Raw genomic sequence first — 23,854 nt, forward strand, 5'->3', positions numbered from 1 at the left:
ACTGTGGGATCCTAAATAGGCCTGGGTCTGTACATACACGAGGGGTTAGTCAGGTGACCTCTAAGACCCCCTTCTGCCGTAGTTAGGTTTTCATTGCTATGTTAAAAGCCGTGTCCACACACAACTTGGAAAGATTTGTTCCAGCTTCCATATCACAGTCCATGACTGGGGGAGTCAAGCCAGGAACTCAGGGCAGGAGCTGATGCAGAGACCGTTCCTTATTGACTTTGACTTGCTCACCCTGCTTGTTTGTCTGTTTTTTTTCTTCTTCTTCTTCTTCTTCTTCTTCTTCTTCTTCTTCTTCTTCTTCTTCTTCTTCTTCTTCTTCTTCTTCTTCCTTCCTCCTCCCTCTCCCCTTCCCCTCCCCCCTTCCTCCTCCTCCTTCTTACCGGTCTCAGTCTGCTTTCTTATAGCACCCAGGACCACTAGGCCAGGGGTGGCACTGCCCACAGTGAGCTACGCCTTCTCACCCAATCACCAATCTAGAAAATGCTCCACAGGCTAGCCCACAGGCTAATCTACTGAAAGCATTTTCTCAGCTGACATTTTCTTTTCCCAGTTGACTCTAGTTTTCGTCAAGTTGATGTATAACTAGCCAGCACACCCTCTAAATCCAGGAGCGGGTAAAAGGTACTTGTCGCTGAACCTGATAACATGAGGGAGAACAGACTCCCACACACTGGTATGCATGCACTCCCCCCCCCCCCCCCCCGCCTCTGCCACAAAAACACACAAAAACTTGTAATTAAGAAAAAAATGAATGCACAAGAAATGATTGAACTCAACCAAGGTGTACTGATAAACTGTTGTGTTCAGGCGCTGCACTACCTATGAAGTAGGAAGTACACAGGACAGACATGGAGCCAGCAGCAGCCTAGGAAAGATGAGCCTAGAAGCAGACACGATCAGCATAAAGAACTAAACACAGTAAGGGCTGAGAAGACGTCTCAGTGGTCACGAGCAGGTCAGTTCTTGCATAGGACCCCACGTGGCAGCTTGCAACTGCCTGCAACTCCAATTCTAGGGGATCCCACAACCTCCTCAGTTCTCCTCGGGGCTCCTGCATGCACCTGGTGGATACGGACACACGGGCAAACACACATACACCATACATGGAAGGAAATACATCTTTGAAGAAATGTGCACAGCAATAGATACACGAGCTGAGGTGCAATGGAGTAGGACTTGCTGAAAACTCTAACCCTGGCCCTTTGATAAGAAAACCACATTATCAGAGTGGAGTTGAAGCAGTTGCTAGTCATATGGAAGAAATCGTAACGAGCCAAACAGGCATTCATTCATTAATTATTTGGATATATTTCTTAAGCAAGTCATGTGGTGGTATTGTGTTCTCCAAAATATTGTGTACCCTAATAAATTTATCTGGGGTCAGAGAACAGACAGCCACTAGATACAGAGGCTAGAAAATAGTAGCACTCACACCTTTAATCCTAGCATTCCAGAGGGAGAAATCCATCTGGGATCTCTGTGAGTTCAAGGCCACATTGGAAAGAGCCAGGCATGGTGACACATGCCTTATTTTTGGTTGTGAGCCTAGCCTTTAACAGCTGAGCCATCTCTCCAGCCCGACACATGCCTTTAATCCCAGAGCGTTTAATCCCGGGGAGTGATGGTAAAAAGGAAAGATATATAAGGCGTGAAGACCAAAAACAAGAAGCATTTTGGCTGGTTAAGCTTTCAGGCTTCTAGCAGCACAGTTCCGCTGAGAGCCATTTGGATATGAGGACACAGAGACTTCCAGTCTGAGGAAACAATATCAGCTGAGAAGTTGGCCAGGTGAGGTTAGCTGTGGCTTGTTCTGAGTCTCTGATCTTCCAGTGTTCACCCCAATAACTGGCCTCAGGTTTGTTTTTAATTAATAAGACCCTTTAAGATTCATACTACAAAGTCAGATGTATATCAAGCAAGAAAAACATTCCTTGCTTTGCTCTGTCTCTATGCATGAGGTGTGGGGATGAATCACACCTCTGAATTTTTGTAGCCCTCGGTGGCCTGGAACTTGCTATATAGACCCGACCGGCCTCAAACTCACAGAAATCTGCCTGCTTCTGCCCCCAGAGGGCTAGGATTAAAGCAGTGGAACACTACACCTTGTGTGGCATATTTTGAAGGAAGGGACATGGTGTCTGTCCAGGCCGCCTGAGAGGAACAGGCATAAAGAGACTTGCATGGTTTCTCCTACCCAAAGGCCTCCTCACTGTTGGAGAATAAAGGCAGAAGTTTCAAGTTTAACTGACTAAATGGGGTTGGCCAGTCAGTAAACGGCTTATTGAAGATCTCCTATTGCCAAAACTGAGCAGGGTGGCGGGGAGGGACACGGCAAATCTGAAAGGAACTTGAAGAGCACACGCTGTACCCACTACTGGCAGAAGGGAGGTAGAGAGAGAGGTGGCCAGGCTTGGAGCAGCCTAAGGAGAACGCTTTTATTTTATTAGAAGTCTGGCTCGTCAAAACTGGAGGGCCCAGCGGAGGCAGCAGGAAATGGCTCTGCTTCACATATGTTGTGTGACAACCCCATCCCAGGTGCCCTCTCCGCCCTTGCCTGGCACACACACACCTTCCTGGGTGCTGCCTGAAGCTGTTCCACACATTGACAGTCGGATTTCGCGTTTCCGCTAGAGGGCAGGCTAAACTCGCAGATTCTGTGCATGGAGTTTCCGTGCACGGAGCTTCCCGTTCCTTTCTAAGTTTATTTTTTAATATATGTGTATGTGTACCTGTTCGTCTCTGCACCAAGTGGAGAACATGCCTGAGGAGGCCAGAGGAGGTTTTGAAGCCCTGGAACTGGAGCTACAGATAGTTGTGTGCTGCCCGATGTGGGTCCAGGTCCTCTAGGAGCAGCAAGTGCTCTAGGCTGGGCCAGCTCTCTCTCCCTTGTTTGTTAGTGTTATTTTTGAGACAGGGTCTCATCTATCCCAGTCTGGCCTTGGGCTCGTCACCCTCCGTCCTCCCCCTCTGGACTGCTGAGATTACGCACATGTGATGTCAGGCCCAGCGGGGTCTGTTAGAGGTGTCATGAGCTTAATTTCACCTACTAATAATTTTCAGGCTGCTGCTCTTTTGTTTTGTTTTTGAGATAGGGTCTCGCTGTGTAGCCCAGGATGGCCTCACACTCACAGTTCTCCTATCTCAGCCTCCGGAGGGCCAGCATTACAGGTGTGCCCAGTTCCCACTAATCCTTCTAACGGTGGTGCATGTGAGTGCATTGTAGCACTATTCACTATAGTCACCCTGCAGTACATTAGATTCCCCCAAATGTGTAACTGAAATTTTCTTTCCTCTGAGTAATAACCCCTCATTCCCTACACCGGCACCCTCGGCCCCAGGCCATGACCAGTCTGCTCTCCACTTCTGACAGTCTGACTTTTGGAATTCCACATAAGTGAATTCATACAGTGTTTGTCTCTCTGCATCTGACTTAATCTCCGGAGTGTGGTATCCTCCCCGTTCATCAGTGCAGATGCAAATGACAGTTTCCTTCGTTCTTAAGGCTGGATGGTATTCCGCAGTAGACAAGGGTCACATTTTCCTTACATACGCATTTATTGATGGGCCCTTAAGGTGGGGATGTGGTGTCACCAATAGTGATGCGATGAGAAAGCTGGCCTGGAGTTCCCTGTGTTGACCTGCTGACCTCTGTCTCCTGAGGCTGAGATTACAGATGTGGGCCTCTGGCCTCTCCTGTGTTTCTAATATTAACATCTGGCCTTCTAAATTTTGTTTTATTCTGTTTTGTATTTTTTGTTTTTCAAGACAGGGTTTCTTTGTGTAACAACTGTGGCTGTCCTGGAACTTGCTTTGTAGACCAGGCTGGCCTCACATTAACAGAGATCCACCTGCCTCTGCCTCCCAAGTGCTGGGATTAAAGGCGTGTTTGGCCCACTCTAGCCTTCTAAAGCCACTGTTTATTATTAGGACCTGAAGCCATTTACAAGACTAAGGGGCTCTCAGATAGATGGCTCCACAGTTCAGAACATGGGCTGCTCTTCCAGAGGCCCTGGGTTTGACTTACAGCCATCTGAAACTCCAGTTCTAGGAGATCCATCCTCATCCTCTGGCCTTTAGAGGCACCGAGAATGCATGCAGTACACAAACATACATGTAGCCAAAACACCCAAACACAGAAAATAATGAAAGATGTTTCATGCTGGGCAGAGTGGCACACACCTTTAACTCTAGCACTGGGGAGGCAGAGTTCAAGTCCAGCCTGGTCTACAAAGTGAGTTCCAGGACAGCTGGGACGGTTACACAGAGAAACCCTGTCTCAAGGAGGGGGAAAAAAAGAAGAAAAAAAGAAAGACATTTCAAGACGTCTCCAATGGACCCAAGTGTGGTGATGCAGGCCTGGAGTCCCTGCACTCAGGAGGCAGTGGCTGGAGGATTGAGAGTTTGAGGCCAGATCTGACTATAGTGAGACCCACTCTTTCAACAAAAACAAGCAAGTTGCCCTCCCCCTAAAAGAGGGGGAGGGATAGAGGAGAGTAGAGGACAAGAGGACCCAGGACATAGCTCAGGTGGTAAAGTGCTTACCTTGAAAGCATGAGGACCTGAATTCAGATCTCCAGTATCTACAATAAAAAGAACCCACCATTGTGGTTCTCTCGTAATCCCAGAGATGGCAAGATGGGAGAAGACAAGGGAATTCCCCCGAGTTCTCTGGCCAGCTAGTTTCAATCTGGACTGTTGAGGGACCTTGTCTCAAATGAAAAGAAAAAAAAAAATTGAAAACGTGTGCCTGGAGGCCCTGTAGAGATGCTTCTCCTGGGGACCACTGTTTTCACTCTATAACATTTAATGAATTAAATTATTAAAATAAATATGTATTACTAAACATAGTATTTACTATTGCTACCATAACAAATCACCCCCCACACCCCACCCAGTTAAGTGGATTTTAGAGCATACAGAGCTAGGACCAGGGCATGACATCCTCCTATGTCCAGTCCCCACTACTGCCAACCACACCAAGAGCGAGCCGAGTGTGATGTGCCATGGCAATGATCTCAGCACTTGAGAAGTGCTGAGCAGGAGGATCCGGAGTTCAAGGCCACCCTCAGAGCAAGTTTGAAGCTAGTTGGGCCAGATCACACCTTGTCTCAAAAACAACCGCCCTCCCCCAACTCCCCCAAAAAGCCTGACCGTACAGCTCAGCAGGTTAGAAGTCTTAAGTATTTCCTTGAGGCAAGGCAGCTTGGCAGCTGATTCCATGGGAGCTTTGGCTGGAAGGCATGGGCATCAGACCTGAGATTCCCCAACCCTTGAAGGGGATTCAAGAGAAGGAAGGCTGAGAACCATATCTTCACAATGTGACTGGGGGGTAAAATAAAGCAAGAAAAGAAGGTAGCTGAGATCAAGATCTATGGTTGAGGAAAGGGTACTTGGAGATCCCGAGTTATTTTGCAAGCCAGATGCAAACGTGGAGCTGGCCAGTACTGACTGGGTGGAGCCTTCAGTAAAATGCTTGACACAGGTGCTTTAAGGGAGGTGCTCAGAGAAAATAACAGTTTCAAAGTTTTCTTCCTATCTTAATTGGTTTGGAGGCTCCTCTGCTTCTCCTCCCCCCCTCAGGTTGCAAGACCGCCCTTGGGCAAACGGGAGAGAAAAGTGCCAACACAGCCTCCCCTCCTGCACCTCCTCCATCAAGGTGGTAGTTCTTTCGGGCATCCCTAGCATGCATAATTATGAAGAGAAATTCCTCAAACCAGTAACTGAACGCCCACCCCGGGTCCCTTCCAATAGGGTGATCTGGCTTGCTTTCACCTGACCTCAGAGCAAAGGGTTCCAGCCCGGAAAGCAACGACCATCTGCTAGCGGGGAGTGGGACTGCTGGCCCGGGGGTCCGGGGTCCGACTCCGAGCACGGTGCGGAGGCGGGAGGAAGAGAGGGAGGGAGGGAGGCAGGGAGGGGGCCCGGGTTCCCGCCGCCCCGCCCTCCCGGCTCCGGCGACGAGGCTATTCGGCGCTGCGGCTGCTGCCGGCGGCCTGGGCCGCGCGGTCCTGGCAGGCGCCGGCAAGCCTCGCACGCCGTGCAGTGCGCCGGCTGTCCGGGAGATGGCTTCTCCCCGCTCACCCGCCGCTCGCGCTATTGTCTCACCCGGGGCCGCCTGACTGCGAGCTCGTGCACGCTCCCGGCAGACAGCACCGGGCCCCGGACCGGCCCCCACACCCGTCGATTGCCTTGTGCATCCCCGGCAGCGGGGACCCCAGAGCCGGCTTGGGGCGGGCGAGCACTGAACATCACGCGGGGGGCCGGCGCCTCCTGGAGCCTCCCGAGCGAGCTGGGGCGTGGGAGCCCAAGTCGCCCAGCTACGACAGTCAGGGTGTCGCGGCGGAACCCGCGGCCAGCGCAGGTAGGACGAGCACTCGGCGGTGAGCACCGCCCCGGGGTTGCAGAGCGCCCTGCTAGCCGGGGCGGCCAGGGCAGGGCTCTCGTCCCGAAGCACCAGCGCCAGGGGCAACAATGGAAGCGCCGAGAGCCCAGCCGGGTCCCCGGCGCCCCGGCAGGTTGCTCGCCCCCACCCCATGGCGCGCCAGCGACTCGCGGCCTCGCGGGCAGTCACCCGCCGCCTCCCCCGGAACACACTTCCCGGGTGCAGCTGCAGGGCGAGCTGAGCCAGGGGACCGCTTTGGAGTCGATTTGTTTATTAGTTTGTTTAAGAGCAAAACCTGTCCTGGAGTGGGGGTGGGTGGGTGGGAGTGGTGCTTCCTGTGCAGCGGGTGAGAAGTCAGAGTCCACCCTTGGGACTGTATACATTTTTCGGCCAGGAGGAGGGTAGGATTGGCCTTATAAGGATACTGCAGCAGCAAAAAGACTGAAAGCTTGCAGGAGAGACTGGGACCCTCAGGCCCGAGTCCCCAGCCCCTCTGGAGAGGAGCTCCTCTTCGGGGCCGTACGTGTGCCTCATTTTTTCAGCTCCATGCGGCAGCAGCTTTGGTGTTGTGGGGTGATAGAAGCTGGAAGCCCCGGCAAGGCTGCCAAGCTGGGGTGGGGTGGGGAGTCCAGGGGCTTGGCAGGCTTCTGGGATGTGGAAAGAGGTTACCAAATATATGAGGTTAAGTGCATACACCCTTGTTGGCTGAGGTTGAAGTGCGTGTGGAATCTGCCATTGCTCTTGCTCCTTCGGGGCAACCTGGCGGTACATCTCACCTCCCTTTTGGGATCTTTGTGGTTGCCCTGTCCCAGCCCACCCGGCATGCTTAGGGTGGAAGTCCTATTATCTCTGGCAGCTCTGGTATTTTTATTCAGCTCGGTCAGGGAGTTCTGCAGTCTGGACTGATGAGCCCCAGCAGGCCTGAGATTCTTTAGCAGGCTACCTGGGCTACCAGAAGTGAGTTAATACTGCCCCTCCTTTCTCTAAACTACCTGCTTGTTCTGGAATGGCCAAGCAGATGTAAGCAATTTGCACTGAAATCCAGCCCCGAAACAGTCCTGAATGAAAACTTACTCTATTTGCTTCCCTTAGGCCTTGGAAAGATAGATATTCAGGAGAGAAATGGTCCAGGAGTGGCCAGCCACCCTGACCCACAAATATTCTCCCTCTCTCCAGTCCTAGCTGTAGCTCCTAGAGGACTGACTGTCAGTGAGCCGAGGCACTGCAGCTCCTCTGGAGCCTGGCAGTCCCATTCCCGGACCACGTCCACGGAAAAATTCAGTTGAGGCCCATTTTATAGCCCTGTCTGACGGCCAGCGTCTGAGGAGACAGTGGCTTTGAGCGAGAGCCCTGGACCCAGGCTGTGGCTGCTTCTCCTTTGGCTTGTGGGTAAGCTCAAGGTTTGGCTTCTGTAGTTCAGAGCTGACTGCTGAGTGCATGGGTGTGTACGTCTGAACCTGATCGAGCTCCCAGGCCTAGCAGCCTATCGGTTTTCCTTTCCACTGGAACACTGGATAAGCGTTGGTCAACTAGTTTATTTGGGGCCCTGGGTATTTTTCTGGGGTGTCCCTTTGGATTTGCCTGGTGGTCTGGAATGTCTGCTAACCCCCCCCCCCCCACGACCTAACTGTGCTCTTACAAAAACTCCACACCTTTGTGGGCCTTTAGGTCTCTTGTGGAGCCCTGTTCCTGCATTTTACAGGTGGTGTGTGACTGCTGGGGCCATAGGAGAGAAAAGTGGAGGAGTGTCTGTTTGTTTAGGGGTGTTGTGACTCATCACAAACTTCAAGTTCCTCATACTTCCAGGATGTACACTTGGTCCACACAATGAGAAATGGTAGAGAAGAGCTGGCTTTGAGGGAGTCCTGGTGAGACTTACTTTCTAGACATGTGGACATGGACACAACTTGTGACTTTGATTTCGTTTTCATATTTGTGAAATGGTAGGAAAAGTATCTGTGGCTCATAGGATTGTTTTAAATGTGTTGCTTACCCATAGGAAATTATGCGTGCAAAAGCCGTCAGAAGACTTCAAAGGTTATAGCATCTATCCTAAGAGAGGAAGAACAGTCAGGGGTGTAGATGGAGTAGGTTGAGAGGAATATGGAGTAGGGAACATTCCAGAACCTTTCCTTTTTGAGGAAGGGAAGCATGGCGCGATAATATAAATACTATTCCTTGTGTGTTCCTCTTTAAATAGAGCTGACAGATGGGGACTGGGAGAGAAAGACTGTTTCGTATTTGTAGGGGATTGGGAGAAAGACTTTCCAAAGGCTGCCTACTGCCTGCAGACAGGGCAATGCTGACCTGGCGAAAAAACAAACCCATAATAGCTAACACTGACTGGTGACTGGTGTCAGCCAGCCAGTACATGACTGAGGTGGGATAGGAAGACTCCCGTATCCTGTGCTCAGAGCTCAGTGTCACTCCGAGAGACAGAGAACAGGCGGGCAGCAGGAATACAGGATGCATTTGTTATAAATTCCCCCAAAATGCCCAAAAGATGGCACCAGACTTGGAGCCACCTCAGGTAAAAAGCTGGTCAAGGACAGGGGCCCAGGAAGATGCTTCCCACACCCAGCCCCGGCTCTGCTGAGCGCCCCTTTAGTTCCCTGTTGTTAGGAAGTGGAAACATGAGTGTGAGAATTCCTTGGGCTCCCACCTCACTGCTTCCGCTGTCAGGATAACCAGACCGAATTATTTTGTCATCTTCTGGGCGACTCTGATAGAGTTCTGGGCTTTGGAGGCTCTGGGAAAATTATGACGGCTTTCTTGTTTTAGTATATTCAAATTGGATTTGTTTGGTACTTCTCTCTCTCTCTCTCTCTCTCTCTCTCTCTCTCTCTCTCTGTGTGTGTGTGTCTGTGTGTGTGTGTGTGTCTGTGTGTCTGTGTGGTTGTACCTATGCCATAGCATGCATGTGGAGGTCAGAAGACAACCTTCAGGTATCAGTCCTGCCTTTCACCTTGTTTAAGCCTGGGTTTCTTTGCCCATGAGTAAACCCCCGAGCTAGCTGGCTCCTCCTGGAGATCCTCCTGTCTCTGCTCCCCACTGCCCAGCACCACCAGTGCATTACCCGAGGTCTCAGCTCAGCTCCCGGGATAGTGCAGCAAGCCCTCGTCCCCCACCCCCACCCCATTGAGCCATCTCCCCAGCCCCTGTGTCTGGTTTTCTAAAATAAATGTGATGCATGATTTCTTATTTCTTCTGACCATGCAAAAAAAAAAAAAAAAAAAGTGTTAGAACTGAGAAGACCTTGAGGATAACCTCCTTGAGAAGTGGCTTCAAGGTCACACAGTTTTGCTAGCCACCCTGGAACTTGATGCTGGCTCCAGGGCTCAGGACAGAACCTGCTCTTCTGCTCTTCCAGCTAGTTCTTTAGCCAACCCCGTCACTGGCTGCCTTGTGGGGAAATTCCCCTCAGAACACAGGGAGTGGAATTTACTCGCCCTGGTTAAGCAGACTCGGAACGTAGCTGCTCTTCCTTCTTCCTGAGAACTCCCTAGAGGAAGCCTCACGCAGCATCCCATTTCAAAGAGAAGTCAAAGATCACTTGCCTCTTTGGAAATGTATCCTCTCACTGTACCTGCATCCCTCCCTCTCCTCGCTATACCTTCTTCGAAACAGTGCTCCTCTCCCTCTCCTGTGCCTTCCCAACCTCTTACAGGCACTAAGCATTGCTGACCCCACAGACCACTTTTTTGTTTTTGTTTTTGTTTATTTGAGACGGGGATTTACTCTATAGCCCAAGCTGACCTCAAACTCACTATGTAACCTAGCCTGGCCTTGATCTGCCTGCCCCTGCCTCCCTAGTGCAGGGATTAAAGGCATGTGCCACTACACTGGCCTAAGGATTTTTCTTAGCTGTTCTTTGGACCCCACAAAGAAGGGGGGAAAAAGGATGGCCTTGGGCAAAAGTTCAAGTCCACAGAAAAGTGGGAGCACATGATTAACAATGACACCTAATGTCTTCCCGTCTGTGGTTCTCACCATCGTCTCAACATCCTCTCCCTGTTAACACCCTCAGAGGAAATGGGGGAGGTGGCTGGTAATGAAACTGTTCCCCTTTACAGGAAAAGACCAGACCTAGCAAGATTAGTTAGCAATATTAGGAAACATGCCTAAGTTGGGTATGCTGGCCCGTGTCTTTATTTAATTTTTGTTTGCTCTTATGTGTATGAATGCATATATGTAAGTTAACTATGTGCCTGTGGAGGTCAGATGAAGGCATCAGATCTCCTGGAACTAGAGTTATAGATGGTTGTGTGTCACCATGTGGTGCTGGGAATTGAACCTGGGTCAAGAGCAGAAGCACTATCACCCACTGACCAGCTCTCCAGCCCTGGCTTATGTTTTTGTTGGGGGTTTTTTACTCTTTTTGGGGGGCCTGCCACCCAGCTCCCAACTAAATCACACACACAGGCTTATTCTTAATTATGAATGCCGGGCCTTAGCTTGGCTTAGTTTCTAGCCAGCTTTCCTTATTTTAAATTATCCCATCTGCCTTTTACTTCTGGGCTTTTCCTTTTCTCTAACTTCTGTAAATCTTACTCTTTCTCCGTGGCTTGCTGTGTAGCTGGGTGGCTGGCTGGTCCCTGATGTCCTCCTCCTTCTCTTCAATCCCTCTTCCCAGATTTCTCCTTCTATCTATTCTCTCTGCTTGCCAGCCCCACCTATCCTTTCTCCTGCCTTGCTATTGGCCGTTCAGCTCTTTATTAGACCATCAGGTGTTTTAGACAGGCACAGTAACACAGCTTCACAGAGCTAAACAAATGCAACATAAACAAAAGTAACACACCTTAAAATAATATTCTACTACATTTTCCCCCTTTTTCATTTTAAAAATGAAAGGGTTTTAACTTAAACATAGTAAGACTATATACAATAACGATTATCAAGTAAGGATTACATTCACAATATTCTGTCCATGTGTAGTTAGCATATTCAGAGAAAATAATGTATTTTCTACCCTATCTTAGTGAATCCAAAATTTTACATCTAACTTACTTTCAATCATAACTAAAGAAAACCGTGACTATAACCAGTCTTCAACTCCATCAAAGACCCAGAAGGATAGTATTATCTGAGTAAACATTATGTCTTTAATCATAGTGCTTGGGAGGCTGAACCCGGAGGATTGCTTCCCATTCAAGGACAGTTTGAGATACATAGTGATTTCCAGGCTAGCCTAGGCTGTAGTGTGTTTCCCCGCAAACAAAAACAGTTTAGTGGACTAATACCTATGACAATGCTTTTTAACAGTAAATACCTACAGGAATAAAAGTTATTTTTAAATTCTAATCACTAGTACAGTACCATGTATAAGTGTGTAAGGAGATGTTCCAAAGAGACAAAGCAGCTTCCACCAGGGAAGCTTAGCTCAAGCTCTAGAGCGTAGCAAGGGATGGTACTTGCAGAGGGAGAGCGGATGCCAGAGGAGAGGCCATGTGAGTGGCAGGCAGCATGTAGGACAATCTAAAGTCTTGGAAAATGCTTAGTAGCTGTCATGGTTTGGAGGTGGGCCATAGAGGGAACTGATCTGGGACTCTAAAGGAAACTTCCTGAGTGCCTGATAAATAAAGGAAGAAACAAATGTTTTCTTAATTAAAAAAGAGTTGTCTATTTCTGCATCCGTGTATATGTGCGCATGTGTGCAGCTGCCAGTGGAGGCCGGAGGAAGGCACTGGAGCCCCCGAGCTAGAGTGACGGGCAGTTGTCAGCCATGGATGCTGGAAACTGAACGGCAAGGGCACCAAGTGCTCTTGACCGCTGGGCCGTCTCTAGCCCCTGTTTTCTAGTCTGTTCATTTTTTCGGTTTTTTGTGACAGGGTCTCATATAGTCAGACGCCTTGATCGCACTATGTGACTGAGGCTGGCCCAGAACTCCTGACCCCCTTGCCTCAAGCTCCTGAGTGCTGGGGTTCCAGGCCTGCCCTGCCCAGTCCTGGTCTGGTTTATTTGCTTTGTGGGGAGGATCTGAATGTTGAACAGAGGGTACCTGGTCTTGGTGGTGGTGGTGGTTTGTTTTGGTTTTGAGAGAGGATCTTACACAGTCCAGGCTGGCCTCATACTCCTGCCTCTCCCTCTCCAGGGCTGAGATTTACAGGTGTGTGTCAACGTGCCTGGTTGGGGCCTTTTTTGAGTGGCCTGATCAAGTGAAGGTATTCTGGTGGTGTACAGGGGGAGCATGGGGGCATGTTCCAGAAGGACTGCCAGCATTAGTGTGAGCCTTTGGTCCAATGCGGTGAGCCTGGGTTTCCATGTGGGCCTGTTTCCCCTGTTGGTTGGAGAAGCGGGGAGGATGATGAATTTTGGGTTCACACGAGTTTCAATTTAAACTCTTGATCCTATTATTTCCTGGTTGTGTGACCTTGGGCAGAGTGCTTAATCCTTTTCCTGTTTTATAGTTTCCTCACCCGTAAAACAAGCATAATAGTATCCACATTTAAGGACCGACCGGTGTACAGATCAATAAGACAATACCCAGCACAAAATACCAGAGGGATAAAAGGCCACATTCCCCCTTCCTTCCACTGCTGACAAAGCGCACTGGCATTTATGTGTTGTGAGATATTTCCCTGGCTCATGGATTTCCTTGCTCCAGTGTGCCTGGCCTTCGGTCACACCCTGCCTGGGTACACTCACCTAAACGGCAAGCCTTATCAGCTGATCCCCGCTGAGAAAGGCCTGCTGCTGCTGCTGCTGCTGCTGCTGCTTCTCTTGGGAGACCCTGGGTGAGGGTCCCATGAAGAAGGAGCTTGTGCATAAGCTCTGCTGAGCCAGGTGGGCCCCCTTCTGCTGAGTGACCCTTTTACTGAGTGTAGATTTAACCTCTTTCTCCCTTGGAACCTTCTTATGCAAATTGGGGGTGAGTAGATGGCAAGAAGGTGTTAAGCCACGTACATATGAAGAAGCTCCAAACTGCCTGACACCTCCCTCCCACACCGCCCATCACTTTCTTCTTTGAAACCCTTTATGACCTTACTGCAGAGACTCAGCAGTCTCTTGAACGCCAGGCAAAGGTGTGGATCCTGTTTAGTGGTCATCAAGGCTCGCACTGAGCAAGCGTTTATGGTATACGTACGTACAGAGCGTAAGGAGGCTGAGAACAAGATTGGAAGTGGGGAGTGTCTAAGGATTTTGAGTGGTAGGTGGGAAGGGAAAGAGAAGGAGAAAGTAAGTAGTGTGTGTGTGTGTGTGTGTGTGTGTGTGTGTGAGAGAGAGAGAGAGAGAGAGAGAGAGAGAGAGAGAGAGAGAGAGAGAGAGAGAGAGAGAGAACATTAGTAGCTAGGCTTTGAGGCCTGGTTCAGGTGTGGATGGGAAACAGGGCTTGGGTAGGCCCTACCCCTCTGTAACTACAGATGAAAGGTTGGTTACAAACTATCACTGCCCACAAGTCCAAGGTTAGCCAGGTGGGTCTGGGGAAGCCTGGCAGTAACCCCTTGAGGTCTGGTACCTTCACAACCTTGCCTACCCCCCAATCCTAGTACTTCCTGTTAGCATTCCCTTCCTGTGGCTCGGAGGTCTGGGACACTAAGGATCTCCAGAATATATTATCTCTTAGATTCTCCTAGGGCTCTACACCCCAAATGCAATTCTCTATTAGACTGGATACAGTTGAGTTCTCGGGCAGCACTCTAGTTTGGGTCCTTGACTGACTTAGGAGTCTCTGATGGGTGATCAGCCTTCTCCCTCCAAGGTTTCTAGGGCCTGGTGGGCTGGGCATTGCCTTCCCTCTGCTTTTTAAATGCAAATTGCCGTGGGGAGGGACTCACACCTTGGCCTCTAACACCCCAGTGTAAATTAGTATCTAATGCCTGGTGGTAGTCTATTTTAATGGGGACTTTTTTTCTGAGTGAAAGATGCAAACGGGTTCACTTTCTTTTCTCGTGTCTGTGTTCTTCTCCTTGTCTGTGTTGATACTGTGGTTTCCTCAAGCCTTCCTGAATCAGGAAGTAACTAGCCATTCCTGGCACTTACAAGAGGCCCTGGAGACCTCTGGGGACAGGCTCTCCGGGTGCAGAGAAGCTAGCCACTGCATGGGAAGGGCCAGGGCTGTCCCTAAATTGCAGGTGACTGTCTTTTTCTTCAGGGCTAACCTACTTTTCTTCGACGACTTCTTGCCAGTGACACTCGGGATATGACCTCAGAGTCTAGCCATCCCTCCTTCGGAAGCTGATGAGGGAGCGAGGGAGGTGGAGGGTGTGCAGATGTGGATGCAGGAAGTGGAGGTGTAGGGTTTAGGAAGATACAAGGAGTGGGGAGAGGCAGAGTGATTGAAAGGTGTGGGGGTGCGGGGATTGTGAGGCAGTGAGTATACAGTGTGAACAGGGGAGGATGTGGGATAAGCATGGAGTAGGAGGAGATACAAAGAGTACATATAGGACGGGAAAGATGTGGGGTAAGGGAGGTTTCGGGAACATGCTCAGTGTACGTGAGCCCTACAGCTTTGGTTGCCTGGGAATGACTACAGTCTGTCAGGGATTGTCATGTTTCGAGGAAAGTGGGCACGGACTGAAGAGACTCGACGGTATGACCACTCGGCTACACCGCTGGTTTGGGAATGGTGCAGTAGGAGTGGGAAGACAGTGAGCAGGGCCTGGAGACCCGTGAGAGAGAGCTAGCTACCCAGTGGACTGAAAGGAGCTAGCTTCCGGCATGGCAGCTGGGCTGGTCAGCTCCTCTTCTGATCCTCATGAATGGTGGCTTGGCCTACAGCCCTTTTCTGTTTAAAAGTTCTTTTCAGGGCCACGCAAGTGGCAGACAGCTGCTGTCAGCCCACTGCCCACACAGCCTGTCACTGCCCGCTGGTTCCCACCATCAGGCTTACAGGCAGTCACCTCTGCCCTTCCTACAGATAGGACTACCAGCGGGGGATGCCTGCTGGCTCTCTCTCCGCTATGTGCCTGGTCATCCTGAGTCTCGCCTCATGGGGCTTCTGGTCCCAGAGCTCTGGCACGGAGTATACAGAGTGTGCGCTTGTGGAAGAAGAGCACAGGACTGGGAGCAGAGTCCCTTCCTCCTCATAAGTCTATAGCTCTTTCCCAACCCTGCGAGCAGTACAGTGAGAGCCCCACAGCCCTGGCTGTCCTGGAACTCACTTTGTAGACCAGCTGGCCTCGAACTCACAGAAATCCTCCTGCCTCTGCCAAGAAGGGAGATTTTCTAAGAAAGTTGTTCCCAGAAAACCAGTCAAGGAATTGTTACAGTTCAGTGAATGTAACACTAGGTTTCCCCTAGTGTTGGATGCAGCAAGGATGTTCACCTTCTAAAGAAGGTCCTCCAGGCATTGGGTTAGCATAGCCAGTGGGGGGGGGGAGGGCTCAGAAGCCCCCCCAGCACAGTGAGGGGGCTAGCACTCTGCCTCCCTGTCCTTTCCACTGGGGAAGCCTCCAGTCCAAACAGGTGGTCTCTCCTGGCCTCTGCCCTGACTAGAGAGGAAGGAGCAGCTGTAACCTGTGGGTGGCCTCTGTGTGCTGGCTTTTTTTCTGGGAAGGTTTTCCACCCATTAAAGAATCCCAGAGAACTGGCTTCCAGAGCGTATGAGCTGGGGAAACTGAACACGGGCTGCAAGTGACATAGACAGGTGACTGTCTGGGCTGTGCCGGGGGGCCTCAGTTTGCGTGAAGCGGACAGTGTGCGGAAGCTAAGCTGGGGAGGAAGATGGCAGACGGTGAGGCAAAACAAAGAGCTCCTGTGTCCTGGTCCCCCAGTACCCAGTCTTTCTCTGTCCACCTCCAGAGCACAGTCCCTAGAGCTCGCTGGCGATGAGACCAGGGCTCTCCCTGTCAGTATGTGGAGGCGTGGTGGTAGTGTGAGGGATTAGGGATGGGGCGGTGTGGGAGGTGCTTGGACTGGGGCCCAAGAGTTCCCTCTGCTGGAGGCCATGTTTGGTAAGAGGTAGTCCTCCTGGAACTCCCCTCTCATCCTCCCCCGGTCCCACCGCTCTTCTCTGGAGGCAGAGGAATGGGAAGAATCCCACACTCTTTAGAGGGCATCTGAGGCTGGACTGAAGGATACTAACTGGCTTGGGGAACCTTGGTGAGGGAAGAGAGGGAGCAGAAAGCAGGAGCCATGGAAACAGGGACGCACATGAGGCCGCTTTGATCTGGCTAAAAGGACGCTAGCGAGGGAAATGGTGCGCACCCTCATCGCAGGGTTAAGTGGACACTGCCCAGGAGAGTATAAGCCAGCTAAGAGAATGACTTCGATGTGTGTAAGGCAGCGTGTGCTTGTCTCTGTTAGGGTCACCGTTGCTGTGATAGAACATTGTGACCAAAGGGTTTATCCTGCTTACACTTCCTGGTCACACTCCATCACTGAGAGAAGTCAGGACAGGAACTCAAACCAGGCAGGAACCTGGAGGCAGGAGCTGATGCAGAGGCCATGGAGGGGTGCTGCTGACTGGCTTGCTTTCCTGTAGTACCCAGTACTACCAGCCCGGGCATGGTACCATCCAGAATGGGTTAGGCTCTCTTATATGAATCACTAATTAAGAAAATGCCCTACAGGCTTGTCTACAGCCTGATTTTATGAACAAAGTTTCTCAATTGAGAGTTCCTCTTCTCAGATGACTGAAGTTTGTGTCAAAAACTAGCCAGGACAGGCCTTAAATACAGAAGCAGGAATTGGACCTTTCTGATCTACCTTCTGGGGGGAGCGTTGGATTCCGGGCGGGAGACCCAGGGACATAGTGATGGTCCCTGTTCTTGCTGGAGTTAGGGAGGAACAGGAAGAGCAGGGCGGCAGGTGTGTGGCGTGAGGAGTGGGGTGTGGGCTCCTAAGGAAAGCCCCTGAGATTATGTGTGGGTAGTGGATAGAGCCAGCCGCCTTCCTTGGAGAGAGACATCTGGAAGCAAAAGAGGTTAAATTCTTATGGCAAGCCACATGTGGTGGGCCATACCTGAAATCTCAACATTCAGGAGGTAGAGGCAAGGTGGATCAAGAGTTCGAGACCAGCCTTGGCTACATAGTAAGTTAAAGGCCAGCCTGAGCTTCATGGGACCCTATCTCCAAAACAAAACAAACGAGAAAAAAAAAAACAAAAAAAAAAAACAAACAAAAACAAACAGGGCATGGTGGCGCACATCTTTAATCCCATCACTTGGACGGCAGAGACTGGTGGATCTTTGTGAGGTTGAAGCCAGCAAGTGTATATAGCCAGTCAGGCTACATTAAAAAAAAAAAAAAAAAAAAAGGAAAGAAAAGAAGATGGAGAAGGAGAAGAGGAAGAGGAGGAGGCGGAGGAAAGAGTCAGCCAAGCAAAGAAACAATAACAAATAATGGGAATGGCCTCCAATCCCTGGACCCTGTGTGTCCTGAGGGAGGTGCTTCCTAAAGCAGTCCTGGAATGAATCCTCATCCCTGAGTAAAAACCATGAAAAGTTGGGGTGCTCAAGGCTGCACAGGCCCAAGGCCCTCCATATTTTTACCATCTTGTTTGAGAGTGCTCCACTATTCTTGCCCTGTCAGGTAGCCCGGGATGTGCAGTGTCTCCCTGCTCCGTGCCCCAAGGAGGAATTCAATTTTTGTTTTGTTTTGTTTTTAACATTCCTTTTTACTTATTCTTTGTGTCTTTCACATCATGTACCTCCATCCTATTCATTTCCCCTTCGTATCCACCCTCTGCCCTTGCAACCTCCCCCTACAAAATAAAATAAAATAAACTTTAAGAGGAAAAAAAGAAAGAAGGAAAGAGAAACCAATCTCGTCATGGACCCTGTAGTGAGACACAGTAAATCATGCAGGAAACCCTTTTCTCCGTATATCTTTACTTGCAAGTGCTCATTGCAAAGAGTCATTGGTCTGGTTCGAGGCCTCTGGTGTCTGCTACACCATCGATGTGGTGCTACAGGTCTTGCAGACCCAAACAACAGGATAAACGAGAGGAGTTCCAGTGAGGGCCCAGCATCATAGGGGTTGAATTATTTGTATCTGCTTATCGTCTTTGCTGGACTGAAAGCTCCCTGGAATTACATTCTAGTTGCCCGAAGATTTCTTGTATTTGTCCATTTTGAGTACCACTTGGGGTTCGTCCTGTGGCTTGGAGGAGTTTGGGGGCGGGGGATAACCCAGGCCCCTTGGGTTCCTCAGATCTTGAGCAGAGAAGCTACAGTGAGATAGCTGGCAGCTTCTCTGGCTGCAGGGAAGCTTCTCTGCCTCGGGCCTCCCTCTCTGGCACAGGCGCACACCAGGGAGGCCCTTTCTCCTGCCGCTCTGACTCTGAACCATTGTGTGGTTCTGGCTTGGCCGCGTTGCCTCCCTGCCTGCCTCTCGTCCTTTGTGGGCCTCTGTAGAGACTGAGTGTCCTGCCTGGTTCTGCTTGGACCCTGGCACCAGTCTACTTGACCGTGAGCGTGTTTTCTTCCCGCACCATCTGACTGCCCTAGGTTTGGGGGGAGATGTCTTTTTGCCCAGTTCTTGTCTTCTAGAGAACCCCTCAGCTGTGGTGTCCACCTCGCTACACCTCATATCACCTGAGAGACTAGTGAGGTACAGGAAAGCCCAGGGACTCGCCCTACTGAATCGGGACCTTTAGGGGAGGGGCCAGGAGTTTATGTGTTTGAAACGGTTTCCAGATGACAATTACTGGCATTCGAATATGGACGATTGGACTATGGAGGAGGCTACATTGTCCCGTGAGTGTGACATTTTGTGGGTGTGCTAGGAGCATTTTGTTTACATAAATTGCCTTGGTACTTGGGAGATCCAAGCTGAAGTACTGATAGCATTACTTTCAAATGCTTGAGCAGAAAAAGAACACAAATTGGTATGTGTGGGTGGGGAGAGGAAACTGGCTGTCCACGATTCTCCTCTTTCCTGAGACCTAAATGGCCATTTGTTCCTTCCCTCTTCCTTTCCAGTGCTGGGGAATCAAGCACAAGGCCTCTTCTAGGCTAGGCAAATTCTCTACCACACACTCAGCTATACAGCCCAAGCTCCTGTTTGCTTTTTTAAATAATTTATTTATGTACATTGGTGGTTTGCCTATAGATATGTCTGTATGAGGACATCCTGATGCTGAGGTTACAGAAAATCGTTAACTGCCATGTGGGTGCTTGGGAATTGAACCCAGGTCCTCTGGAAGAGCAGTCAGGGCTCTTAACCACTGAACCATCTCTCCAGCCTCCTGTTTGCTTTTTTAAAGAATTCCTAGTACTCTTTAAAACCAATGGACCAGAGCAATTTCCAATGCATCTGGCCAACAAAGGCTAGTAGAGAAGAAATTCCGCTAGGGAAGGGGAGAGCAGGGAACTTGAGACCCTCGTTAGTTGAATAGTTGGTCCGCACGCCTGGAAAATGTAACTCGGAGTTCTTAGAGGAAGCCGGTTCACACCGGCCCCTGACTGATCGCTGCGTTCTGTGCCCTTGGACCTCCCTCACCTGTGCTCCCTGAGGTTCACTTCACCATGGAGGTCGCAGGGATCCCTGCCTTCCGTGCTGACAGCCTAGTGGCATTCTTGCCCACAGCCAGGGGTGGTTAGAGATGGTAACTCATCTTTCTTCTCTCTGAATTCCAGAACGTGAAGGGCCTGAGGAGTGGGGTTTGCTTGGGCTACCCCTCGGTTTTTCCTGTGACTTTGGAATTCTTAGAAAAATCTCACTTTAGGGAACCAGAAGGCATGTCTGACTCTCTCTTTTGGTTTTTCGAGACTCTGTAGACCAGGCTGGCCTCCAACTCACAGAGATCGACCTGGCTCTGCCTGGGATTAAAGGCATGCACCACTGCCGCCCAGTGGGCATGTCTGACTCTTAAGAATCTCAGAAGTAGCTGGGTGGTGGTGGTGTTGGTGGCGGCGGCGGTGGTGGCGCACGCCTTTAATCCCAGCACTTGGGAGGCAGAGCCAGGCCGAACTTGAGGCAAGCCTGGTCTTCGCAGTGAGATCCAGGACAGGCACCAAAACTACACAGAGAAACCCTGTCTTGAAAAGCCAAAATAATAATGATAATAATAATAATAATAATAATAATCTCAGAAGTAGAAGGCACTTTGTATAAATTTTTTGTCCATCTGTGAACCTCCCTGCCTTACTGATGCCACGCCTAACCCAGCCCCATTTTGTATTGGAAGGACCCCATGAAAGGACACCATTTGTGTTCTGGTTACCTAGCTCCCCGTCTACAAAATTCCCACTGCTAGAAAGTTCTGTCCTTCCAATCTAGTTCACAGTCATTCTCTTCAGAAGGATGTTAATTTGAACTTGAGGAGGTTCGAGGGAGGGAGTAGCATGTAATTTTTAAAATCTTGACTTGTTTTTTAGTTTGTTTTGAGGTCTCATGTAGTTCAGGCTGGCTTTAAACTCATTATGTAACTGAGGCTGGTTTTGAACCCCTGATCATTCTGCCTCCACCTCTTGAATCCTGGGATCACAGATGTGTAAACACTGTGCCTGGTCCAAATTTTTTTGTTTTTTGATTTTTTGAAAAAGAGATTCTCTGTGTATAGCCCTGGCTGTCCTGGAACTCATTCTGTAGAACAGGCTGGCCTCAAACTCACAGAGACCCGCCTACCTCTTGAGTGCTGGATTAAAGGTGTGCTCCATTACCGCCCAGCCTACAAGTTTTAAAACTAGTTTTTCTAGTTAAGTGTAATTCTGAATAGGATACTTTAGTTTTAAATTTTTTTACATATATCAGTGTTTTGCCTGCATGTATGTCTGTGCACCGTGTGCCTGGCGCCCACGGAGGCCAGAAGAGAGTGTTGGATCCTTTTGGAACTGGAATTATAGATAATTGTGAGCTGCCTTGTGGGTAGGTGCTAGGAATTGAACCCAGGTCCTCTGGAAGAGCAGCCAGTGCTTTTAACCACTGAACCATCTCTCCAGCCCCTGGATGCAATATTTTAAGGCCATGTTTGAGGTTTGTATAAGGACGTGGTGTCCAGTTTGGGGGTTTGGAGAGAGCTCTGGAAGAACGTAATCTCCGAGCAAAGTCACAGAAGGGTAAGTTAGAATCACACAGGGGAACTGGATTGGGAAAGCCATGTCCAGAAGCATGTGCCTGCACCAAAAGGTGTTAAATGCACAAGGATGCATAGTTAGAGACAGGACAGATGGGCAATAAAGGCCTTGTAACTAAGACCAATCGAGAGCCATGGAGGGGATCTAAGCAGGGAGTGAGACTCAGATTCACACTTCAGAAAGAGCCCCCAGGCTCCTGGAGGAAAGCCTTGAAGAAGGAGTGATCTTAGAGGGCAGGACCAGACCATTAGGAGTCTGTTGTGCTAGCCCAGGAGAAGGAAGAAGGGGCCTTAGTTTAACTAGGACAGTGGCAATTAAGATAGAAGGAAGGATTAGCTTTGGGATGTAGAGAAGCGAGTCCCGAGGGCCTCGGTGATGGGACTTTAGATGAAAAGAGGAAAGGCTTTCGGGATGACCGGAGAGCTTGTGGCTTGGGATTGGGTAGTGCCATGAAGTGGGGAGCTAGGAATGGGAGCAGGGTTCAGGGAAGAAAGGAGGCGGTTTGGGTTTTGAGGTACAGGTGATCACATCAAATGAAGGAGGAATACACTTCTGGAATTATCAGCGTGAGGTGGTGTGGTTGCAAAGGGGAGCAGAGGAGACTGTAGGCAGAGGAAAGAGAAGTGAGCCACAGGCTGAGAATGGAGGTTTGAGGTAACACCCACGGCTGAGGAGTACATAAAGGGAGCGGAAGACCAAGATGGAGAATAAGGAAGTAGTGAGGTGGCTCAGCCGGGAAAGGCTTGCCCTGCCAGTCTGCTGACCTGAGCTTGATTCCTAGAACCCACACAAAGGTGGAAAGAGAAAACCAACTCCTGGAAGTTGTCCTCGGGTCTTCACCCATGCATATGTGCGTGTGTGCTCACATGTGCGCACACACAGACTCACACAATAATAAGTAAACAATAAATAGAAATGGTGTCACAGCACCTGGGGGCAGAGGATAGGGGAAGAAGGGAGTGGCCTAGAGAGCCAAATGGACCAGATCCAGATAGCTGGACGCAAGGGAATCCCTCTGAGTTGGGCAGTCAAGGGTTTCGGGAGTGGCTTTAGGGGAGACAGCGAGAGGACATGGAAGAAGCTTCAGGTGTTACCCACTCTTTCTTGAAGCTGAGCTGAGAATGGAAGACTGATCTGGGAGAACCCAAAGCCAAGAGAGTTTGGGCTGAGGGTTTGTTTTGAAATTGGGAGAGGCCTTGCTTATGTGGCACAGTGTGAAACCCAGTTGGGAAGAGGTTGATGTAAGAGGAGAGGGGAGGGAACCATGAAACCCAAGGAACATTATCTTCCTATGGAAGATCAGGTGGGTGGGGCACGAGAGGAAGCCAGTTGTACGTACGCAGTAGGAGACCAGATGGAATAAAAAGTGTGCAGAGGAGAGTGTGGGAAGAAGCAGGAAGTTGGGGGATTATCGTCCATGACCTTGGTTTTCTACTTCACAGTGGTGCCCAGCTAAGGCAATGTCTACCTTCTGCTTGTCCCAGCCCAGGGCTGAAAGTATAGTCACCTTCTGCATTAAAAATCTTAAGCTGGGCTGGGGTATAGCTCTGTAATATGGTGTGATGGCCCAGTCAGTCCTACATTGAACATTTTTCTAGTGTCTTGTATCTGTAAAAGTGCTAGGGTACTGTTTTCTGGGACTGTTTTCCCACCTCTGGATAATGAAGCCTGGATATCTTATCCCGTTCCGGGAGTCATGTCGGAACACACACACACACACACACACACACACACACACACACACACACACACACCACCGTGGGTCAAAGGTAACCTTTAGGGAGCAGTGAAAGGGTGGGACAGACAGCTGGGAAAGGGCAGACAGCTACTTTGGGCGTGTCCATCTTTGGGGACCTGCTAAGTACAGTAGAAATCACATCCCCCCACAGCCAGCCAGGGCTCTGGCCAGAGTCCTGACCTGTGTCTGCCAGATTCGAGAGGGTCCTAGAAGGGCACTTCAGCTGAAGGAGGGTCTGTCTCCTATTTTGAGTTGAGTGGAATTTGCCACTCAAGGGTTGGGGATGTGGCTCAGTAGCAGAGCACTTGCATGCATGCACAAAGCCCTACTCTCCATCCTTGTTCTTTCTCTCTCTCTCTCTCTCTCTCTCTCTCTCTCTCTCTCTCTCTCTCTCTCTCTCTCTCTCTCTCACACACACACACACACACACACACACACACACACACACTCACGTGACTAAACTTACCTGGGTGTGGTGGCACACACCCACAATACACAGTAATTCCGGCACTTTAGAGGCAGGAACATCAGGAGTTCAAGGTCATTTTCAGCTCTATAGTTAGCCTGCTTGAGTTACAGAGACAGACTGGGGGGTGGGGGAGATGCACAAACACACAAGATCTATCTGAGTGTTCCTCCTGTCGTTTTCAACTTTGTGGTCATGAGGAATAAATAGCATGCGACATGGGTTTGTTACTGCTTGGGTGAAGCTGTCCTATAGAATGAACAATGTCTGATATTTTTGTGAAACGGGGAGCTTTTTCC

The 23,854-nt window shown here is 50.0% G+C and overlaps 1 protein-coding gene across 3 annotated transcripts in view; it reads left to right on the forward strand.

Moving 5' to 3' along the window:
• The first annotated feature begins 5,742 nt into the window (after window positions 1–5,742).
• The window catches only part of Pik3c2b (phosphatidylinositol-4-phosphate 3-kinase catalytic subunit type 2 beta), a 67,888-nt gene continuing 49,776 nt past the window's right edge, over window positions 5,743–23,854 (forward strand). Inside the window, exon 1 of one of the 3 annotated variants that reach the window (XM_015986747.3) lies at window positions 5,743–5,882. The gene's annotated coding sequence lies outside the window, so the exon portion shown is untranslated. Of the gene's footprint in view, window positions 5,883–5,956; window positions 6,371–7,645; window positions 7,781–23,854 lie in introns of those variants that run through there. The other 2 variants (XM_006993231.4, XM_015986748.3) reach the window with 2 other exon arrangements.

The sequence above is a fragment of the Peromyscus maniculatus genome, chromosome 11, assembly GCF_049852395.1.
Source record: "Peromyscus maniculatus bairdii isolate BWxNUB_F1_BW_parent chromosome 11, HU_Pman_BW_mat_3.1, whole genome shotgun sequence".
Classification (NCBI taxonomy): Eukaryota; Metazoa; Chordata; class Mammalia; order Rodentia; family Cricetidae; genus Peromyscus; species Peromyscus maniculatus.